Genomic DNA, 14719 nt, shown 5'->3' on the forward strand with positions numbered 1-14719 from the left:
GTGACAAGAAAGTGCTCTTGGGAGCTCATTCTTGTGTTTGTTGAGAGTGTGGTGGTAACCCTGGTCATGCCATCTCCTGGTTCTCCTATTGCGCCGTGAATTTTATGCAACTGTTGCCATTTGGGAAAAAAGGAGCAACAAACTCAGAGTCAGAAAGTGGTCTGCGCGCTGCTTTGCTTTGCTCTCTTATGGTCTTTCCTTTCTCAGCAAATGGCAATGCTTTTCTACCAGTCATTCTCGACATTTCTTACATTCTATCAGCAAATCCTGTTGGCTTTGTCCTAAAAATATGTCTGGAGTTTAATCACCACTCACAAATTCCACCACTACTACCCAGGGCCAGGCAGCCTTGATTATGACTTTAGCCTCCTTACTGGTCTCCTTGTTGTAACCTTGCCTCTTTACAGTCTGTCCTTCAGACAGTAGCCAGAGGGATCCTTGTAAAAATATAAATCATATCCCGTCACTCCTCCGCTTGAAGCCCTTTGATGGCTTCTTCCATTTGGCTCAGGATAAAAAATGATTTTCTTTTACAAGGAAGCCTGCAATGTCCTCCATGAACTGGCCGCACCCTATTACCCAGTCCTACTTGCTTCCCGGCTGTTCCTTGAACTCACTAAGTATGTTGATGCTGTAAAGCCTTTGCTGTTCCTTTTTGTCTGTAACATTCTTTCTTCAGAAATTGTTTTGTTGCTTACTTTGCATGTCAAAGCCCTGTGGATATCAACTTACCAATGAAGTATTTCTTGGCAAGAAACATTAACTCTCCCTCCCTAGCATCCCTGTCCCTCTTTCACTGCTTTGTTTATTTCCAGAGCACTTGTCAACATCTAGTATAGTATTTATTTATTTATTTTGCGGTACGCAGGCCTCTCACTGCTGTGGCCTCTCCCGTTGTGGAGCACAGGCTCCGGACGCGCAGGCTCAGCGGCCATGGCTCACGGGTCCAGCCGCTCCGTGGCATGTGGGATCTTCCCGGACCGGGGTACGAACCCGTGTCCCCTGCATCGGCAGGCGGACTCTCAACCACTGCGCCACCCACTTATAAATAAGTGGAAGCCCACTTATTTATTTTTTATTGTCTTTTTCCCTGTTAAATATAAGCTACTTTAGAACTACTTGTTTGTTTTGTTTATTGTTATATCCTCAGCACTTGAGAACGCCTGGCATGTTTTCAGTACTCAACTAAATAATGGAATAAATAATTCCCCATGGAAATGATTGAGTTAGGGACCTATACAACAAAATTCTGGCACGAGAAATTTACATAAGGAATAAAGGAGACAATTTTCTGTTAATGAAACGTATTTAATAATTGAAACATCCTAAGAAATATCAGAGTCTCTGTAAGTCTTTAAAAGGATGAACGATTGCCTTTAAAGTTTTATGATTTACTGTTCAGAAAAGACTCCAACATAAAACTTTAATTCTAGACGTTTTAGCAGGTTTTCCTCATAAATCTGGAATTCTTAGGTGATGATGAGTCCAGATAAGGATCAGAATCTCCATCATTAAATAGGGTGGCATTCAAGTCTCCTTAAGTAGCAGTTACATTTTTTATAATGAGCCTGGGAAGACCTAGGTTGATGGCAGAGCAGTCAGCACTGGAAGTACTGATGTGCATGTCACCTCTGCAGCAGCTTAATGTCAAAAGCAGGGCAAGTGGCACAGACAGAGGATGATGAGGGCTCTGTTCTCATCAGTTAGCATGGTTGGAAAGGGAGTTTGGTTCTGCTAATTCTTTCTTTTTTAAAAAATTTTTATTGGAATATAGTTGATTTACAATGTTGTCTTAGTTTCAGGTGTACAGTAAAGTGAATCAGTTATACATATACACAGATCTACTTTTTTTTTTAGATTCTTTTCCATATAGGCCTTACAGAGTATTGAGTAGAGTTCCCTGTGCTATACAGCAGGTTCTTATTAGTTACTGGTTCTGCTAATTTCTTGATTTTCCACAGTTTTCATAGAGTTCCAGATCACAAATATCTGGAAATAGGAGGTTCATCTGCATACAGTTTAGCGATCCTAAATACATGCACTTTAAAGGGTTATCTGTTCATCGGTCCCTTGAAATGGTAGAGTCCGGAGTGACTAGCTGTATTCAAGGGATCCTCTTTCTATTTTTTTAAATTTAATTTTTAATGTGGAAATTTGCAAGCATACAATTAGAGTATGACAGGGAGCTGCCATGAACTCGTCACCCAGCTTCAACAATCACCACCTTCACCATTCTTGGAACCCACGTAAGATATCTACATCTTGCACTCAACATGACTTTCCATTTCTGTGTGAATAGTAGATGTTTACATCCTGACAAAACAAAGGCATTGCAGATGACTGGAAAGGTCAACTGGGAAAAAAAAGTTCGTTCACTTGTGACACACATTGGTTTTCTTTAAAAACAGTTCTACTAGTTATAAATGATGTATCAGACACAGGTTCACATCCAAAGAACTACAGCTTAGTGGCTTGTTCTGCTGCGTACAAGAAGAGAAAAAGGGAAGTGAAGCCTTAGAAGAATTAGATGCAGAAGGAAAGACTAAGAAACCTTAAAAAAACATTGTTGTTTCATATACATGGATTATTTATGGTAATGAAAGTAAAAAGTATGACCATTTCAATAGGAAAAGTATGGGATTTTAAATGAGAAATAGAGAATTTAGAGGATTGAAGTTGTCCCTGGAAGCTTCTGGGCCAGAATATACTTTGTGTAACTCCAGGCTGTGGGCTGAACAGTATAATGATATACTCTTTAGGCTGGTCATGAAACTACTGGTGTGCTTCCTTACACAGCTGGTTCTATCTAGGTATGGGCCTGATGGAGTCACAGAATAGCAGTAAGTCAGGGTCAGAGACCATGTGGTTGCCTCTGGAGAGGTACTTTTTATGAACAGATCTGGGAAGAATTGGCTTTTGTCTGTATTTAGCATTTTTAAAGGGGGGGATTCTTATAGCTGTAGAGTAACTTGTGAAGCATTTATAGAACTGATTCACACATAAATAAGGCCAGATTGTTGAATAGCTTTTTAGCATTTTCAGACTTAAAGAATACCTTATTATTCTATACCAATCAGCCAAGTTTTAATAAGGGTTTATAGTATTGTAAATTGGCATAAAAGCAGACCTATTTTCAGATAACCATAGGGATATTCATTTTATTAGGTCCTAGTAGTTGGCACAGAAAATATACTTTGTTATAACTTAACACATATTGTTCATATAATTAGGTAAGGATTTTTTTTTAACTGTAAAATTTTTAAGGCAGAAGGGGGAAGTGTTGTTTTTTTTTTTTGTGGTATGTGGGCCTCTCACTGTTGTGGCCTCTCCCGTTGCGGAGCACAGGCCCAGCAGCCATGGCTCACAGGCCTGGCCGCTCCGCGGCATGTGGGATCTTCCTGGACCGGGGCAGGAACCTGTGTCCCCTGCATCGGCAGGCAGACTCTCAACCACTGTGCCACCAGGGAAGCCCGGGAAGTGTTTCTTAATGTTTTTTGGGTTTTTTTTAATGATTCTTAAGCTACCAAACTACATAAGGAACTTTACTAGAGCAAGAAATTTCTCAATTATAATAGGAAATGTTTTAGTGGAACAAAAATTCAGAGATTTTCCAGTAGGGCTTGAAGTTTAATGATGAGGCTCATAATCCCTCCAGCAACAAAGTTCTTTGATTTGGGGAGTCTAGATTTATAGACTGCTTGTTGGCATATGGTGTGGTTGGAAACTTACTGGGCTGAAGTAAGCACATCTGGGTTCTAGCCCTTGCTGTGCAGCTTATTGTGGGAACTTGGATGTGATTTGATTATGTAACACATAAAGATTTAAAAAATTCTTTTTAGCTTCTAAGAAATTTTGAGCTCCCCGGACAGAATTTCCACTACTACATTTCTCTTTGCTTTCCCTCCCCTACATCTCTCACTTTTTGTCATGCCCACTGTCACTACTACTGTCGCTATTCTTAAGGGGAAATTATAAAATGAAACTGAATACTTAAAAACAGAATGATCAAAGATGCTTATCTCCCAAACTCGAATGTAGTGCTCTTAGGTTTCCCAAACATGGCTTAGATCTGAGGTCTTTTTGTCCACTTAAACCCAGACTTTCAATGTAGCTCCATTTAAGTACCTGAAGGTGAAACAACGAAAGTGTCTGAGTGTTCCTGATAAAAAGAGAAGAGAGAAAAAGGCAGAGTGATTTTGTTTTTATACTTGTGGAATTTGTCATCAACTCATCTTAAAGAGTCAGGATGACTCTTGAACAAATAGCAACCCTACCCACATGGAAATACAGTCGCATCAGTGTTCTGGAAACTAATACCTTCAGATGAGAGTCCCTTTCTCTTGGGAAAGGGGGAGTGGTCCAGACGTCTTTGCAGGCTTTACCACTAATCCTGTCCACATCTAGTGGAGAGTAGAACTTAAGTATAATTAGCGGTCAGTGTGCTTCTGGTATGGCTGAGTGAGCTTCTAGGAGACTGACCCTTCCACAAACAACAACTATAAACTCTGGGAAAAATACAAAGATCAACCACATAAAGGCACTGGAGAAAAACAGCAGAAAAACAAAGCAGGGAAGTTAGCATGTGAACAAAAGGAATGATACAAGGAGAGTTTCCTGAATTTTGTGGCTTGTAAAGTGAGGGCAGACTCCAGTCACTGCTGCATAAGGTGACTAAAACTCTTACAGAAAACTTGCAGTCCTGTTGTCTAAAAGACAGATTTCAGGCAACCAAGAGCCATTGGAAAGTGAGGGTGGAATTGCAGGAAGGTGAGAACCAGAGAGAGAGGAGACACAAATTCTGTGTATACAGTTTGCCCAAACCTCTGATCTATCCCTGAATTACACATGTGCATGGTAAACTGCAGGCAGACCACTGAAGGATTAAAAAGCTGAGTAGGATTTGAACTGCTTTCCAAGGCACCGAATATACAGTTTTAGTTCAACCAAGTTAATTGACTTCTAGACCAAAAAATTCAACACTCATCAGAGGACTATACCAGAACTCAGTCTCCACAACTTATCATTCACAATGTCCAGCTACAATTCAAAAGTTCTTGTTGAAGAACAAGAACATGTGTACCCTTCTCAAAAGAAAAGATGATCATTGGGCACTGACCCTGATGTTGAAAATAGCAAACAAGGATTTTAAAGTAGCTCTTATAACTACGCTCAGTAACATAATGGAAAATATGCTTGAAATGATTGAAAAGATATAAATTCTCAGGAGAAAAATAAAAAGTTTCACAAAGAACCAAATGGAAATTCCAAAACTGAAATATGCAATATCTGAATAAAAAATTTTATTGGATGGACTTAACAGCACAATGGAGATGACAGAAGAAAGAGTTGGTGAATTTGAAGATAAATCAAAAGAACGTTAGTGTCAGTACTCTTAACTGCTTACAGAATTTACTATAATCTTATATCTTCATTTCCAAACCATGACTTAAAATTATCTTTGCAGAACTAACGTTAGCTCCATTACCTTAACTAGAGAATATGCCCTGCCATTCATTTGGAAAGAGAACAATAATGATTCAAAAGAACCTTAGTGCAGTCAGTATATACCAATTAACCAATCAACTAGAGGTTGGTATCTATTTCTCATTATAAAATCATTCAAGTCCTTCTAGGATTTTAATGATTTACTACTTTAATTGGCATGAATGTTGATAAAATGTAATCATTTTCCAATTAAAACCCCCTATCGTACTTAACTTCTAGCTCTTGGAACATTTTACAGTAATGAGTCCCAGGTACTAACAATAGCTGAACTTTATCGATCACTTATGTGCCAGGCACTGTGCTTGGAGTTTACATCATGTACTCCTCAAAACAATCTTAACAAGTCGGTATCATTTTAATGCTATTTTTAGAAATGAAAAAACTGAGGCTTTGTAATGTCACCTTACATGTTGTCACATAGCTAGTAAATGATGTCAGAATTGAAACCCAAGCTTTCTGAAGCCAAAGATCACGTGCTTCACTTTTATATTATGCTGCCTCCTCAGGTCTTATCCATTTTGTAACCAGAGCAGTCACAGTAGCAATAATGAGACTGTACAACCATTAACACACATGAATTAAAGCTGTGTCACACATGAATTAAAGCTGTGTCTTTTTTTTTTTTGCGTTACACGGGCCTCTCACTGTTGTGGTCTCTCCCGTTGCGGAGCACAGGCTCCGGACGCGCAGGCTCAGCGGCCATGGCTCACGGGCCCAGCCACTCCGCGGCATGTGGGATCTTCCTGGACCGGGGCATAAACCCGCATCCCCTGCATCGGCAGGCATACTCTCAACCACTGCGCCACCAGGGAAGCCCAAAGCTGTGTTTTTAATTGTAAATTATTCAACCATTGTCAGTTATTTAAATTTAATCTACACCAATACCTTCCAAAGGCCAAACATTTAATGAGGTGTGGCTAATGACTATAAAAAGTACTTGTCTTCATAATGTTTATACATTATTTCAGTGTGAACTCTCCTTAGGATAAAGAGGGATTTTTGAACCGTTTATCATCTCCAGGTTATCTGTAACAATGCTGCTTTTGATTTAAGGGCTACAAAATACATTAATTGTGATGATTAATCTACAGTGTATTTACAATACGAAGTACCTAATAAGAATTTCATGTTATAGTCAATTTTAATTTAAACACAGTTAACGGGGTTCTTTGCGCTCTTGTGGAAAAAATTCTGAGACTACTTTGGTTTAGTCATTTAAAAATATTTGAATTACCTGTTAAAATAATCCATGGTATGTTAAAAAATTTAATAGTCTTTACAATTTCATAAATACCAATAATATCCTGCCCCTTTTCTTCCTACCTCTTGGCCCACTTTCCAGAAGTCCATCCCCTTAACCCTTTTAGCTATTTTCTCTGGCATTTATCTATCTTTTCTGAACAATATGGATATTTTGTTATTTTAAAAATTTATTGAAAACATAGTCTATTGAACTTATCCCATCAGTGGAAAAAGGCTATTTGTGTGTGATTGGGGTAAGATAATAAATTTCTAAAAAGCCAGATTAGGGCTTCCCTGGTGGCTCAGTTGTTTAGAGTCCGCCTGCCGATGCAGGGGACACGGGTTCGTGCCCCGGTCCGGGAAGATCCCACGTGCTGCGGAGCGGCTGGGCCCGTAAGCCATGGCCGCTGAGCCCGCGCGTCCGGAGCCTGTGCTCCGCAACGGGAGAGACCACAACAGTGAGAGGCCCGCCTACCGCAAAAAAAATAAAAGCCAAATTATACCCAATGTTGGCAAGGATGTAGAGGAACCAGAACTCACACTACTGTGGGAATATAAAATGGTAGAACTGCTTTGGGAAAGAATTTGGCAGTTTCTTAAAAACGTTAAGTGTGTACTGACCACGTGATCCAGCCGTTCCATGCCTAGATATTTACCCAAGAGAAACAAAAGCATATATTCATTAAAAGACTTATACATGGATGTTCATAGCAGCTTTACTTGTAATAGTCCCCAAGTGGAAACAGCCCAAATGTTCATCAGTAGTGAATGGAAATAAGCTGTGGTATATCCACATAAAGAAATAGTACTCAGTAGTACATTCATAAAGAAATGAACTACTGATATACAGTACAACACGGTTGACTCTCAAAGTATTTATGTTGGGTGAAAGGATCATGACAAAAAAGAGAATATACTTGAGGATTCCATGTATATAGAATTATAGGAAATGCAAATTAATGTATAGTTGACAGAAAGCAAATCATTGGTTGCCTGGGGATTAAGAGGAAGAGAAGTAGAAGAGGGGGATTACAAAGAGACGTGAGAAAATTTGGGGGTGTGATGGATACGTTCATTATCTTGATTGTGAAATTGGTTTCATGGGTGTAATCATATGTAATAATTGTACAATTTAAATATGTGCCATTTATTGTATGTCAATTATACATCAACAAATCTATCAAAAATAATTTCAAAAGCTATAAATCTATCTCTAATCGCATGCAGCCTGAAATATCTTCACAAGCTATGTCCTTCCATAGTTACTAATTTTCACTTTTCCTAACATTTTCATCTAATTTTTATTCATTATCACACTTTCTTAATCATATTCAAATGCAAGATAACATGTGATTAACACACTGAGCCCCTACTCTTTGCCAGGCACCATGCTTGGATGTTTTCACTCACATTATGTTATTTATACATGTGTGAATATGTACATTTAACTTAACTGCTACTTTTTAATGCTCTGCTAACACTGGACCATTAACTGTCCCGTACATGCCTTTCATTCCTGCATCCAGATCTATGCTCAGGTTCTCTCTGAGTAGAAATTCCTCTTCATCTGGTTTCTGGTTCTTATTACTAGTATTTTATTAAAAACCTAGCAGAAGTCCTTACTCCTCTAAGAAGCATAATCATATCACTCATAATTTAATCTCTCCTTTCCCTGTGTAGCAGTCTGCCTCATATTAGTGTCATTTATGTGTTTATGTAAAGTTCTCTATCCTATTATGTTATGAATATTGGGGAGGACTGTTTCTTATTGCTCTTCACATTTTCAACCAATCCTTGCATGTTGTGGGGGACACTCAACACACATTTGTTGAATTGCATTTCTACTTTTGATGGACTTTTTGTAGTGTTTCTCTACTGCATTCTACCCACAGGTGTCCTTTGCCCTTCTAATATTTATGTCTCATGAAATTTAAAGTAAAAAAGGAAAATTTTAAATGCTGGAACATAAGTTTTTTTAGGTTAGTCTCTTGATTCCACCTTCTGCTTTCTCCAATTTTAAAAAAACAACAACTCTGAATATGTGAGGACAATTTTTAGTTTTCAAGGAACTCTAAGACATAAAACACATATTACATGCAAAATGTTTCTTTGACAGTCCTCTGTGGGCAGCAGAAACTCACATGGTCCCAGATAGTGGTTTTGTTTGCTGCTCTTACAGTCTCTGAACTGCTGCCCTCACGTCAGGATTCCCTCAGTGCAGTTCTTCTCAAAATCAGGTTGTCCTTCCAATTTTTATTCTACAAGGTTTTTTTTTCAAATTCATTTCCCCCTGACCTGGCTAGTTTTGCTGCTCAAACAAGACAATGGACTATGGGGAAGAATAAGAGCCTCACATGTTGTAGGAGCTGAATAAATGTTTAAATCATGAATGAATGAATAAGTGGTTTTTAAGGACAGAAAGCCATTACTATTGAAATTTCACTCACTGCCCAGAATATCAAGGTAAGAGAATCAAATCAAAATTGAGTCAAATTGTGTTTGGGGATGTTTTTAGTTAAAATCAAGAATCAGAGAATCTGATTTCAAGGCTTCCAGCAAAATTCACACAAAATCGTACACAAAACTGCAGTGTCCATATTGGAAATGTGTTAATTTCCCGGGTGAATGTTTTATTAGTTTTGAGTAGAGAATTAGATCAGAAATGACATGAAATCTCTAGCCTCCTTTCTCTCAAACTCTAGACATATCTATCCAACTTCCTCCTTACATATCCACTTGGATGTCTCAAAAACACCTCAAACTCTAGGTGTTCAAAACTGAACTCCTAATCTTTTCCCCTCAAACCAGGTCCACCCATGATTTTTCGATCTCAGTTGATAACAACTTCCTTCTTCCAGTTTCTCAGGCACTAGCCTTGGAGTCATCCTTGAGTCCTCATTTCATCTCACCCCTACACCCATTTCACGCCTCCGTTGTCACTAGCCACCTCCAAGCTGGCATATATCTTGCCTGGATTATGGCACTTGCTTCTGACCTGTCTTCCTGCTCGTCTCCTGTAGTCCCCTATAGTCTCTTTAATGCAGGCAGTATGATCCTTTGAAAATGTACATCATAACAGAGCACTCCTCTGCTCAAAACCCTTCAATGGCACCCCATCTCACTCAGAGCAAGTTCCTGGTCTTACTTGCCCCAGCACACCCTCTCACCTACTCCCCTATTCCTCTTCCAAGTCTCCCCGCTCCAGACTGGCTTTTGCTCTTCTCCAAAATGCCAGACAGGCCCTACCTTAGGGCCTGTGCTGCAGTCCTTTCCTCTGGCCAGACACTCCTTTCCGCAGAATCTGCTTGGCTAATTTCCTTACCTGTTTTAGGTGTCATCCTCACACTCCCAACCCCTCTTCTCCTACTCTACTCTTTCCTTTTTCCTTAGCCTTCACTTAAATTTATCATTTATTGTCTAACTTTCCCTACTAGAATATAAGAACCACAGCTCAGGAATCTTTGTTGAATTAATGGGTATACCCAAAGTTCCTAGAGTATGTGTGAGACACACAGTGGGTGCCCAAGAAATATTTGTTGAAAGAATTAATTGAGACCATTGTCTTAGAAAAAATAGAGTATAAAATATTAGTGTTTGTCCATCTTTTCTGAGGATAATACACAAAAAAATCGTAGCTATATTAATATAAGGGAATTAAGTTAGATCCAACTTAATTAGAAAAAGCTTATATAATTGTATGATCTTAGGATGTTTAGAATTTACATACATTTCATATCATACCATCTGTTTTTAAAGAGTATTTTTAATACTCTGAGGGAAATATATATATACATATATATATATATAATTTTTTTTTTTTTTTTTTTGTGGTTCGTGGGCCTCTCACTGTTGTGGCCTCTACCGTTGCGGAGCACAGGCTCCGGACGCGCAGGCTCAGCGGCCATGGCTCATGGGCCCAGCCGCTCCACAGCATGTGGGATCTTCCCGGACCGGGGCACGAACCCGTGTCCCCTGCATCGGCAGGCGGACTCCCAACCACTGCGCCACCAGGGAAGCCCGAAATCTATATTTTTAAATAAGACTCAGTGATCTCAATATTATTATAGATAATAACTGTGCTATGTATGTGGTGGTTAGTAAGAAGAAATAGTATGCCCAAAATGTATGGGTAAACTGTTAGTCAGTAACACATACATACTGAAGGCAAATTTCAAGTGGTTATCTTATTGTGGACTACAACTTGGAAAACAATTTGTTAGATGATTGATCCACGGTACTGATGCCTTACATACTTTATTGAAAAGAAACAAAAACATTGCTGTGAAAAGGGATGATAGCAAAAACTTTAGTGACCAACAGAGCAAGGTACTGGCCAATCAGGATGGTCACTGCTCTTCTAGTGACATCAGCCCTGCTGCCCATCCCTGATGTCTCTGGGAAAAAGAGCCCAGGACCGAAGTTTATTGATCTTTCACTTCAAAAACTAGGAAAAAGGAAGACAGAGAAAGCATTTCCAAACAATGGGAATTAATAGTGACTTTGGCCAGAATTCAAATCCATGCCCTGAAATGAGAGATGGTAATGGGATCATATTCTACAGAAGCACTTAACGGCTAAGGGCATGTGACATACGAATATTTTGTTTTTACATACATAAGTTAGGGATGGTCATTTGAGAGACAGAAGAGCTGACTTATCAAATAATTCTAACAGAGTTCTCTTATGCAATAATTATCCCTAGTAGGTTTAACATATATTTTAATTTTAACAACCTGATTTCCACACTACTATTTTTTTTTCACACTACTATTAAGAAATAACCATTTGTGTAAAACGTAGTATACTTTTGTCTAAAGACCTGAGTTGGGAAGTAAAGAAAACAAAGGACTTAGAGAGTGCTCCAAAATTTACTTGGAAGAAAAACACTAGCTTTTTTGCCAAGATGTTATAGTTTCGGAACTATGGAAGATACGACTGCTGTGGTTTAGTGAGGTTTCAGAAGCAATAGGTTTTTTTTGGGTTTTTTTGTTTTTTTTTTTGCGGTACGTGGGCCTCTCACTGCTGTGGCCTCTCCCGTTGCGGAGCACAGGCTCCGGACGCGCAGGCTCAGCGGCCATGGCTCACGGGCCCAGCCGCTCCACGGCATGTGGGATCTTCCCAGACCGGGGCACGAACCCATGTCCCCTGCATCAGCAGGCGGACTCTCAACCACTGCGCCACCAGGGAAGCCCCCAGAAGCCATAGTTTTAAGATTCTTTTGCAATGTCTCTGGAGCCCCTGCTATGAAAATGGCAGCACAATATGGAAAGTCCAAGTAATGAAAACTGGAAATAACAGAACCCAGCAGCTGATAAAGGTTATTAGATATTAGAGCAACACATTCTTTTGGCAATGGAAGCAGAATGGGAAACAAGAAAAGTTCTTTATTTGCTGGCAGTCACTGAATAATAGGCTGTACATTTCCAGTCACTCTGAGAAGGGTGAGCCTTACCATTGGGAGGGACCACCCCAGATGCTAAGTAGCCACCAGGGAAAAGCAAAACGTAACTGAACAGCCAACACCCCGTTTGTTGAAAGACACCTTTTAGACACTCAATCCCAACTGACAATGCAAAGAGCAGAGGAAATCTCAGACACCACTGATGCCAGTCACCGAAGCACTGATCTTTACTCTTGGCATAAAGTAGAAAAAGAAACAGTACCTAGACTTAAAAAAAAAAAATGATTTTCATAAATATGCATTTGTCGTTACTTTGTAACTTAAAAAAAAAAAGAAATTCAATTAATGATCTGTCCTTTCAATTTGGGTTTTTATGATCAAAAGAGCATCCATGAAGGCTCATTTAATCCAGGTGGTTTTTCTCTTGGCTGGTGTCTGGAGGAGAGTCAAGGCTGAGAGATGTTAATTGCAAGAGAGGAGATGGATGCAGGTGAGAAATAAGTTCAATTTATTCACAATTACTGAGGCCTAAAACTATTTTTTGACTTATCATAAGATAAATAGTACCAAGAAGCACACTGCATGTGAATATTTACATAGAAGAGGATTTGATTAAGAACAGTGATCAACCATAACATAAATAATGATTGTAGGAAAGTAAAGCCTAGGCAAGTTTCTTAGTCACAAATGAAGAATGGGAAACTGCATTTTGCCTTTCTTCAGTGAGAAAGATCATTATTCCTAATGAGTTTTTCATCTTTTCTTTTCAGTTATTCAGAGTTCAGGACATGTTCCTTTATTCTGTTCTCCCAATGAACCAAGAGCTGCATTTCTACTCTTCTTCCTTGAAGTCCTTTTTTCTTTTTGAACGGGCTTCATAGTCTTGTCTTATCCTCCTATGATACATCATATATCTTTTGCCCAGCCTGATTCAATCTTTACAGTTTTTGATCCTTCTTCACTGTGGGGAACTTGTTCCAGAGCCTTCTGGACTTTCTCACATCCCTTATTTCCTTCAAAGTTGTTTTTGTCTCTCCATTTGTATTGACATAGCTCACCCTTCCACTTAGATAATGTCCAGTCTCAAGTTCATGGTGATCAAGCATCCCATATGTCAGTCCTTAAAAGTTCTCATAGAGAGAACTGAATAAAAAAGGGACAAGCTGAGACAATTACAAGCCAGGAAACATTTTAAGGACACTTTCACGATATAGTCTTTGTTCAGTTAACAAATGAAGCTAGATATATTTATTTATTCATAAACTACTATTTATTAAACTAGTATTTAATCAGCCATTGTCTGATTTCCTCATACCTCCTAGGCTTTGGGTGTACAAAGTTAGAGTTTTAAACAGATATATTCTTATGTGATATGATGATTTTCCTCAGATGATATAAATTGCAAATGGACTTATTTTCACTTCATAATGTGTATGTGTCTTGGGAAATGGCTAAATGGGTTTTCTTGCTTTAGATTTGATTCAATTGAATGAATAAACTTTCACTGACTTTTTAAATTAAACTTTTAATTTTGGGATAGTTGTAAATTCTTATGGGATTGTAAGAAACAAGAGAGATCCTGTGTACCCTTCCCAAGTTATCTCAATAGTAACATCTTGAACAAGCACATTACAGGATATTGACATTGATACAGTCAAGATACAGAACACTTACATCAACATCAAGATGCTTCATGCCACCCTTTTATAGCCACATCCACTTTCCTTATTCCCATCCCCTCCTTAACCCTAGCAACCACTTATCTATTCTCCATTTCTGTGGTCTTATCATTTCAAGAATGTTATATGAATGAAATTATGAAGTATATAGACTTTGTGACTGGCTTTTTTCAGTCAACAGATTCTCCAGAGATTCAACTAATTGTTGCATGTATCAGTAGTTCATTACTTTTTATTGCCAAGCAGAATTCTATGGTATGACTGTATAGCAGTTTGTTTAACCATTCACTCATTGAAGAATATCTGGATTGTTTTGGTTTTGGGCTATTATAAATAAAACTGCTATATGCATTTATATACAGGTTTTTGCATGAACATAATTCTTTATTTCTCTGGGATAAATGTCCAGAAGTACACTTCCTGGATCTTACGGTAGCTGCATATTTAGTTTATAAGATTGCCAAGCCATTTCCTGGAGTAGCTGTACCATTTTACATTTCCACAAGAAATATATGAATGATCCAATTTCTCTATATTCTTACTAGCACTGAAGTCCCTTTTTTTAATTTTAGCCTTTCTAGTAGGTGTGTAGTAGTATCTCACTGTGGTTTTAATTTGCAATTCCCTAATAGCTAATGAGGTTGAACATATTTTCACAAGCTTATTTGTTATCTTCTTTTTTAAAATTTTTATTTTCTTTGCAGTACGTGGGCCTCTCACTGTCGCGGCCGCCCCCGCTGCAGAGCACGGGCTCCAGAGGCGCAGGCTCAGCGGCCATGGCTCACAGGCCCAGTTGCTCCGCGGCATGTGGGATCTTCCTGGACCGGGGCACGAACCCGTGTCCCCTGCATCGGCAGGCGGACTCTCAACCACTGTGCCACCAGGCAAGCCC

The sequence above is a fragment of the Phocoena sinus genome, chromosome 12 (assembly GCF_008692025.1).
Source record: "Phocoena sinus isolate mPhoSin1 chromosome 12, mPhoSin1.pri, whole genome shotgun sequence".
In the NCBI taxonomy this organism is placed as follows: Eukaryota; Metazoa; Chordata; class Mammalia; order Artiodactyla; family Phocoenidae; genus Phocoena; species Phocoena sinus.